Raw genomic sequence first — 8,465 nt, forward strand, 5'->3', positions numbered from 1 at the left:
GATCCGTATTTGGATCCCAAAGTTTGAGTGGGTCTTGTTCTCGGAGAACCGGATTCGCTCATCTCTAGTTATTACCTTATTATACCCCCAAAACTATAAAATAGGGCCATCAGTTATTAATAGGAGAAAAGGTTACACATCAGCATAACTATGCTGTAACTGGGGCTATGCTTTCCACTCGTAATTTGGAGGCTCACACTCATTAACAGAATATATTTAAACTATACATATACACACACACCTTTGCAGCAAACATGTTGTATCAATATATCATAAGTCCCCTTGATGGATCCTGTGCATTTACCAGGATGCCATGTGGGGAGTCAGCAAAGGTATTACAGACAGACATGGAGGTAGCAAGGCCCTGCTCGCAAGCTTACAATCTATAGGGAAATAGGCATTGATACACAAGGATAGATGCTCCCTATTGCATAATGGTCCACCAGAATGCTAGGTTCTCAGTGTTGACCAAGGGTCAGGAGGGTGTGATAGTAAAGAGAGACAAAATATGTGATGCTATGTGTACTGTACAGAGAGGATGCACTGTAATTAGATAGGGAAGTATTGAAGGTTATGTGGGTGGATCTGGAATTTAATAGGCTTGACTGAAGAGGTGAGTTTTCAGGCAACGTTTAAAGGTTTGCAGACTAGAGGTGAGTCTTATTGTGCGTGGGAGGGCATTCCACACAGTGGGAGAAGCCCGGAAAAGTCCTGTAATTTTGAGTGGGAACAAGTAATACGTGTGTATGAGAGACGCAGATCTTGTGCAAAGTGGGGTAGGGATGATTGCTGAGTTATCAACAGTGATAGAGATATCAGGTTGGTAACTACTATTGGCCGGTGGAAATATAATTAATTCTGTTTTTGAAATATTACGTTTGAGATGGCGAGATGTCATCCTAGATGAATTGGCAGAAAGGCATTCAGTGACACGCACCAATACAAGTGACAAATCTGACATGGTGACAAATCTGGAGAGGATAGAGGTAGATTTGAGTATCATCTGCGTACAGATGATACTGAAATCTGAAAGAGCTGATTAGTTTGCCAAGAGATGTGGTATAGAGATTGAGAAAAGCAGAGGACCTAAGACTGAGCCTTGAGGTACTCCAACTGAGAGAAGTAGCAAAGAGGAAGTGGAATCAGAGAAACAAACACTGAAGGAGCGATTAGTACGCTATGAGGCGTACTGGCGCGTAGTCTACAGGAACAGCTCAGAACCAGACTGGCAATACAGTACATGGGAATGGACACAATCAGGTCAGAGGGATAGCCAAAGATGGGAAGTGGAAGTCATTAGGAGCAGTACCAAGGAATATGCAATGAGAATCGTCAGTTGGACTGGCTCAGAACACTAGGAATTAAACTGGGAGCCAAAACAGACCAAATGATGGAATACAGGAATAGAGCCTACTATTCTGGCATTGTATATTGTCCAGAAACTTCCTTAAATAGGAAGTGGTTTAAATCTGACGTCAGTGTGATGTGATTTTTGGCACGCCTAAAACAGAGAGGCACACATATCCCAAGGGATGCCACAGCTGCCCTGTACAGAACCCCCTGCAACAGTATGATAAAGGAGGTGTCAGTGGTCCCCATAGCAGCCAGGGACAGGGACTGCTGGTAAGCCAAGGAGACACTACAGTGCAGTGGGTGACCAGCATGCGCCTGCAATGGAGCCACAGTTGTCCCCGGTACTCCGTGACATGCAGTTGATGTTGCTGTACTGGAGCCTTGGGTCCATCGGTGGTGGACAGAGGATATAGCCAAGGAGCCTGATTTGTAGCAAAGCAAATAAAAAAAATAAAAAAAAGCAAGTAACTAACTTTGCACCTGGACAAACCATTTTGCACTGCAAGGGGTGCAAATACATTTATTATTTTTGCATACAGGGTAAATACTGACTGCTTTAGTATGTAGCCAACAAATGCTGGACAACTGTACTTAAGAGATCTGATCAGTTTGCAGCCTTTATAAGGCCCTCATTCCTACAAAGCTTTGCATGAGTCAAGTTTGGAACAGCGTATCTGCTCAGAAAGGAGGATTTAATTCAAAGTAATGCCTTGACATACCATGTCAGAATAGCACATCTCAATCAGCAACACTGCAACTTTTTCCTCACACCCCACAGAGGTGCGCAGAAAAAAAGCAATGTTGAGCCTACCGTATATGGCAGATATGTGGCAGCCAAACATTACAGCAATGTGGGCGACACATCCCAATGAATTGAAATGGCTCAAAAGAGTCTTGTTATGTTTGCCTGTTTATTGAATTCTGCTTTGTCCCTTACTACCCTATATGCTATATGCTTCAGCTTCATCCCTCACAAACCGTGGTCTCGCATCTATGAAGCTTGGCCGGATATGGTATTCTCTAATAGGTACTCCAGCCAAATGGTTCTCTCCTGGGAGCGACCAGCACTGTGACAGAGGATGTGAATGGAATGCAGTCACCATTTTGACATGCAAAATGTTGACAATCATGTCGACATCACAATGTCGATAGTTATGATGTTAACACTGTTGAAAAGTTGACATGGAACGTGTCATGTAAGGCTGCTGAAGAGAAGGGTTATGGTCATGCTGCGGAAGGGATGGGTTAGGGTTAGGCTGTGGAAGGTATGGGTTATAGATAGGCACCAGGGGAAGGGTTAGGGTTAGACTGCAGGGGAGAGTAAGGATTAGTTTTAGGGTCACAGGGGTAAATGCAGGATTTCTAAAGGGGATTTCCAAATGTTTGATTTCAGTGCAATTGTCGCCAGCCCATGAAGGATGCATAATTAATATATAAAACGCTACAGTCTGTCCCAAACACAGTGCAGTTTATGTAATACAGTACTTCAGACATATGCAACCCCAATGATCACGGTAAGCCACTCACCAGATTCTCTCTCTGGTACAATGTTCGAGCACTCAGGCCCACACACACACACACACACACACACACACACACACACACACACACACACACACACACACACACACACACACACACACACACGGTAGGGAAATCTGTTGCCACTGGGCATGTGCAGCACATCCACTCCACTCTTTATACTGCATGTAGTGGCTGCTTGCCAGGTTGTGGGAGGAGGGGGGTTTCCAGGCAACTGGAACCCCCCCCCCCCCCTGCATTTGCCTAAGGGTTAAAGACAGGGATAGCATACTGACCGCCGCTGGGTCAGATGACTGCCGGAAATCTGGATCAGCTGACCGCCAGACCAAGAAGTCACTGACACCAAATGTCAATATGATATATGTCAACAAAACATACCCAACCCATGTGAATAAATGAAGAGTAATGCTGGACAAGTAGTGGACAGTTAAGGAATAATGTCTATCTGCTATAGTAAAAATAAATGCTTTGAAGTACGAATGAAGCAGAGATACAGAGAATGGACCGCAATAGCACAAAATGTTTTTTTTACAATTAAATCGAATATCTCAAATCACTTGCAGCTAAACTGGTCATATCTAGTGCAAAACCACACTGATTCCCTATCTAATCCTTAGTTGTGCTGTATTAGTGCAATTCAGATAGCGTAACACCTGCTACATGATGCGCAAAGTAACGATTATCGGTACTTTGTGCATGCACAAACGGATCCTACAATGAAGGTAGCAGGACGGCAGCTGATTGACAGTCTGCTGATGTCTGGAGGACAGCCTCCTTTTGTGAAACTGGAGTGGTGTCTTTTTATGTGGAGGGAAGATGCCAGGGATATCTATCGTAGGTCGGGGACTTCCTGGCCTATGTGACACACAAGTTGCCTGATGTTGAGTGAGAGATCCAATGCTGCGTCCTAGGATGCAGGTCGGATCACTACTGCAGCAGGAGGCGTCTATTTGTAATGGACACCTCCTGCTGCATTTCCATACTGCGCTATCACCGCTGCCGTGATAGCAACTCCAACCACACCTGAATTAGGCCCAATATACATACTTCGAGTCCTGCTAATCTTGATTTTGTAACTGTTTAAGTTAGGGTGACCATAATATCCCTTTAATCTGAGACACCTATGATTTGCACAGGTTCTGTGGCTGGCTAAAACCAGGTGAAATTCAGGCTAGAGTTTAGCCAGCCACAGAACCTGTGTAAATCATGTCCCAGATTAAAGGGATATTATGGTCATCCTATTTTAGTTCCCATGCAAAATAAGACAGTTTTAATTATGCTAAAATCTATAAAATACTTGAGGGTGTACACAAATAATGAAATGACCTAGGAAACTACTGACCATGTAAGCCAAGGAAACAAATCTTCAATGTCCTTGCAACCAACATTAATCAAATATTATATTTCTACAAGTTGGAAAACTGAAGTTGAAGACGTAACTAAAGCATACTGTAATTCTGATAATTGCAGAGTATTATGGGCTGAAAAGGATTGTTCTAATGAAAATCCTGCGATCTGCCTAAATTGCATGGCATTAATTTTGCAAGAGAACTGCATTACTTTCAGAGCTCAGCAGCCTATTACAGAGAATTTACGCAAAGCCCATATTTTGTAGACAAGATGTAGACAGCAGCAATAATAATCTTTCAAATGCCAGTAATGAGCTCATCGTAGCAGTAAATATACTAAATAATGTACAATATTTTCATATTTATAGAATATATCTCCTTCAGCTAACAATTTACAGTCGGATTGTATTTTGGGTCAAAATGCCAACAAGTTTTTGTTTATTTTACCCACACTATTTGGATTAAGATATGTGGCGGGATGTAATGGACGCCTCACTTCTCGATACCTGTCCCGTCTATTGGCCAGAGGGTCCCCACAGAAGGTTTGGTAAGACTGCCATCGGCTCCTGGCCGCAAACAGACTTTCTTTACCCGACCTTTGGCTCCCCCTTATCTTTTCCACAGGGTCACCATGCATTTCCCCATTTATTAGGGGAAATCTGAGAGGAACCTATTTCTTGATATGTAAATTCTTCTCATATCACCTTGAGTATTATGCCTAATATTCCATTTTGTGTATAACTACTGGGAAAAGGTGGAGTGGGAGCAACCCTCTCATAAGGGACATTTGCAATCTGCAAATCACCATATATGCTCTAATTAATATTTCTGGCAATTACCATATTGTATACACAATTCCTTTTGTCCTGATTATTGTGGAGACTACTAAACCCACTTGTTGCTGGGGCTCTTTTTTAGAGCACAATTATAATAGATTTTATATTTTTTCCACACTTTTGCTGCTTAGGCTGATTAGAAGTACAATTGTTTCTTTGATGAATATCAATCTCAAAGACTGCACAGTCAGCATTATTGTTTGAAACCTACCATTGATCGGATATTTATGAATTTATTGTGTCATTATCATCATATTCATTTCTGTGGTAATTACTATACTGTATACACAATTTCCTTTGTCCTGATTATTGTGGAGACTATTAAGCCCATTTGTTGCTGGGGCTCTTTTTGGAGCACAATTGTAATAGATCTTCTATTTACTCCACACTTATGGGCACTATCAAGCCTTCTTGCTGCTTAAGCTGATTAGGAGCACAACTGTTTCTCTGACTGCACAGTCAGCATTATTGTTTGAAACCCACCCTGGATCAGATATTCATAAATTCACTGCGTTTTCATCATCATATTCATTTGTGACCATATAATCTAATATATCCAATTAATTCACGATTGATTTTGGGTCTCAACACAATCGGAAAACGGTGCGCCTAGGAGACAATTTCACCTACGGTCAGACCGCACTGAGTATGCCCAAACTCGTCTGATCTTGGAAGCCAAGCACTGCAGGGCCTGGTCAGTACCTGGATGGGGAACCACCAGGGAATACTAGGTACCGTAGGTATTTTACTCTCCAACCGCTTAAGCAACTTGGGACTCATTACATCAATCTGATCTCACGCCAATAGCATTTGTCAGATTGTATCGGAATCGAGGCAGTGACCTCATTCATAGAAATTCCTGATTAGAGAGGATATGTATGAATTTTTTTCCATGTATGAGGGTTCATTTATTTTCGCTCACCTATTATAATTTTGCCTATAACAGGTACATTGGTACTGGCAAATACTTATGCTCTTTAATTATTAGTGCCAGCTCTCGTTTTTTTCTTAAGTATATATTAATAAATGTTAATTTTTAATAATCTCATCATTACAAAAAAATTTTTCAAGTGTGCTCAGGAAAAGGCCTATAGTTGCTTTTTTTGGCTCTTTGTTCTCTCCAAAGGACCATACTTTGTTTTTTCATAGTTGTTATAACTATCCTCCTGGAGCACCACCAACTATTTGCTGAATTTATTATTTGAGTAGGCCTTTATGTTGGTTTGAATACATAATATTCCAAATTACTGAACTGAAATTGTAATATCCTGTGCAGATTTATTCCTTTCTCTTTGCAGGGATGTAATGGAGTCCAAGATCGCTGGGGGTGCGAGATGCCTGTTGATCTCAGACGTTTTTTTAAAGGGGCAATCACTACAAGCCATGGTTTTGCCTTGTAGGTGTTTGCCCCCTTTTAAAACGTCCAAGATCGTCCAGGATCCCGCACCTCCGTCGATCTCGGATTCCTTTACATCCCGCTGCAAAACTGTTTTGTAAATAAATTGAGTGTCATGTATGATATCACCTACACACACACTGCTGAATTATAACTGCTGAAGCTCTAATGTAAATGTGGGTGAACAGAGGATCTGAGACGGTTTGTTATAAGATGCACCTGATAAAAGGGATTATTAGGATAAAATATATTTATCCGTTTTGTTAGATGACATTAAGGCATACTTGCCTACCTGACCCTCTCCATGAGGGAGAAAATGCTCTGTTCCTGGACTTTCCTGGTAATGTATAATTGCCATCACCTGTGGTGAGCTAGTTAATTGATAAGAAAGGTGTTTCACCACAGGTGATGGCAATCATACATTACCAGGAAAGTCCAGGAACAGAGCATTTTCTCCCTCATGGAGAGGGTCAGGTAGGCAAGTATGCATTAAGGGCTGATTCTGAGTAGGATGCAGTGGCGTCTTTGTGTGTGTTTTACATGCCCTTCCCTGGTGCGCAGCCGTGCAAGGACTGAGACGGCCACCTTGAGCATCTTTAGACACTGCAATTGTGCTTGATGCACCTTTAAATGCCACCATTGGTCGTACCACCATGCTAGGGACAGGTTCTGTGCCTGCTCAATGAGGGTGCAGTCAAACCCATACTTCCAATCGGATTCAGACAGAACAGTCCCAATGTCCTGAATGCTCGAGATGTTGGGAAGTACAGTATTGCACACCGGCTACATGTGGGTACAACGATGCATATTGAAGGGACTGACTGGAGCATTCTTGCACTTTCAAAGTGTTAGGAACACCTCTGGGGATATGTCAAAACCTCAATGTGACATGCTTACTAGATGGACATGTATTGAGATATATGGGGTAATTCTGAGTTGATCGCAGCAGGAATTTTGTTAGCAATTGGGCAAAACCATGTGCACTGCAGGGGAGGCAGATATAACATGTGCAGAGAGAGTCAGATTTGGGTTGGTTATTTTGTTTCTGTGCAGGGTAAATACTGGCTGCTTTATTTTTACACTGAAATTTAGATTGCAGATTGAACACACCACACCCAAATCTAACTCTCTCTGCACATGTTATATCTGCTTTCCCTGCAGTGCACATAGGGGGTAATTCCAAGTTGATCGCAGCAGGAATTTTTTTTGCAGTTGGGCAAAACCATGTGCACTGCAGGTTGGGCAGATATAACATGTGCAGAGAGAGTTAGATTTGGGTGTGTTATTTTATTTCTGTGCAGGGTAAATACTGGCTGCTTTATTTTTACACTGCAATTTAGATTGTAGATTGAACACACCCCACCCAAATCTAACTCTTTCTGCACATGTTAAATCTGCTCCACCTGCACTGCACATGGGCCCTCATTCCGAGTTGATCGGTCGCAAGGCGAATTTAGCAGAGTTACACACGCTAAGCCGCCGCCTACTGGGAGTGAATCTTAGCTTCTTAAAATTGCGACCGATGTATTCGCAATATTGCGATTACTAACTACTTAGCAGTTTCAGAGTAGCTTCAGACTTACTCTGCCTGTGCGATCAGTTCAGTGCTTGTCGTTCCTGGTTGACGTCACAAACACACCCAGCGTTCGCCCAGGCACTCCCACCGTTTCTCCGGCCACTCCTGCGTTTTTTCCGGAAACGGTAGCGTTTTCAGCCACACGCCCCTGAAACGCCGTGTTTCCGCCCAGTAACACCCATTTCCTGTCAATCACATTACGATCGCCGGAGCGATGAAAAAGCCGTGAGTAAAATTACTTTCTACATAGCAAAGTTACTTGGCGCAGTCGCAGTGCGAACATTGCGCATGCGTACTAAGCGGATTTTCATTGCGATGCGATGAAAAATACCGAGCGATCAACTCGGAATGAGGGCCATGGTTTTGCCCAACTGCTAAAAAAATTCCTGCTGCGATCAACTCAGAATTCCCCC

General features: G+C 42.6%; 1 pseudogene; it reads left to right on the forward strand.

The window, feature by feature from the left end:
* Nucleotides 1-5,704: 5,704 nt before the first annotated feature.
* Nucleotides 5,705-5,823, forward strand: LOC134937275 (5S ribosomal RNA; annotated as a pseudogene).
* The last annotated feature ends 2,642 nt before the right edge of the window (nucleotides 5,824-8,465 follow it).

Source organism: Pseudophryne corroboree, chromosome 1, assembly GCF_028390025.1.
Source record: "Pseudophryne corroboree isolate aPseCor3 chromosome 1, aPseCor3.hap2, whole genome shotgun sequence".
In the NCBI taxonomy this organism is placed as follows: domain Eukaryota; kingdom Metazoa; phylum Chordata; class Amphibia; order Anura; family Myobatrachidae; genus Pseudophryne; species Pseudophryne corroboree.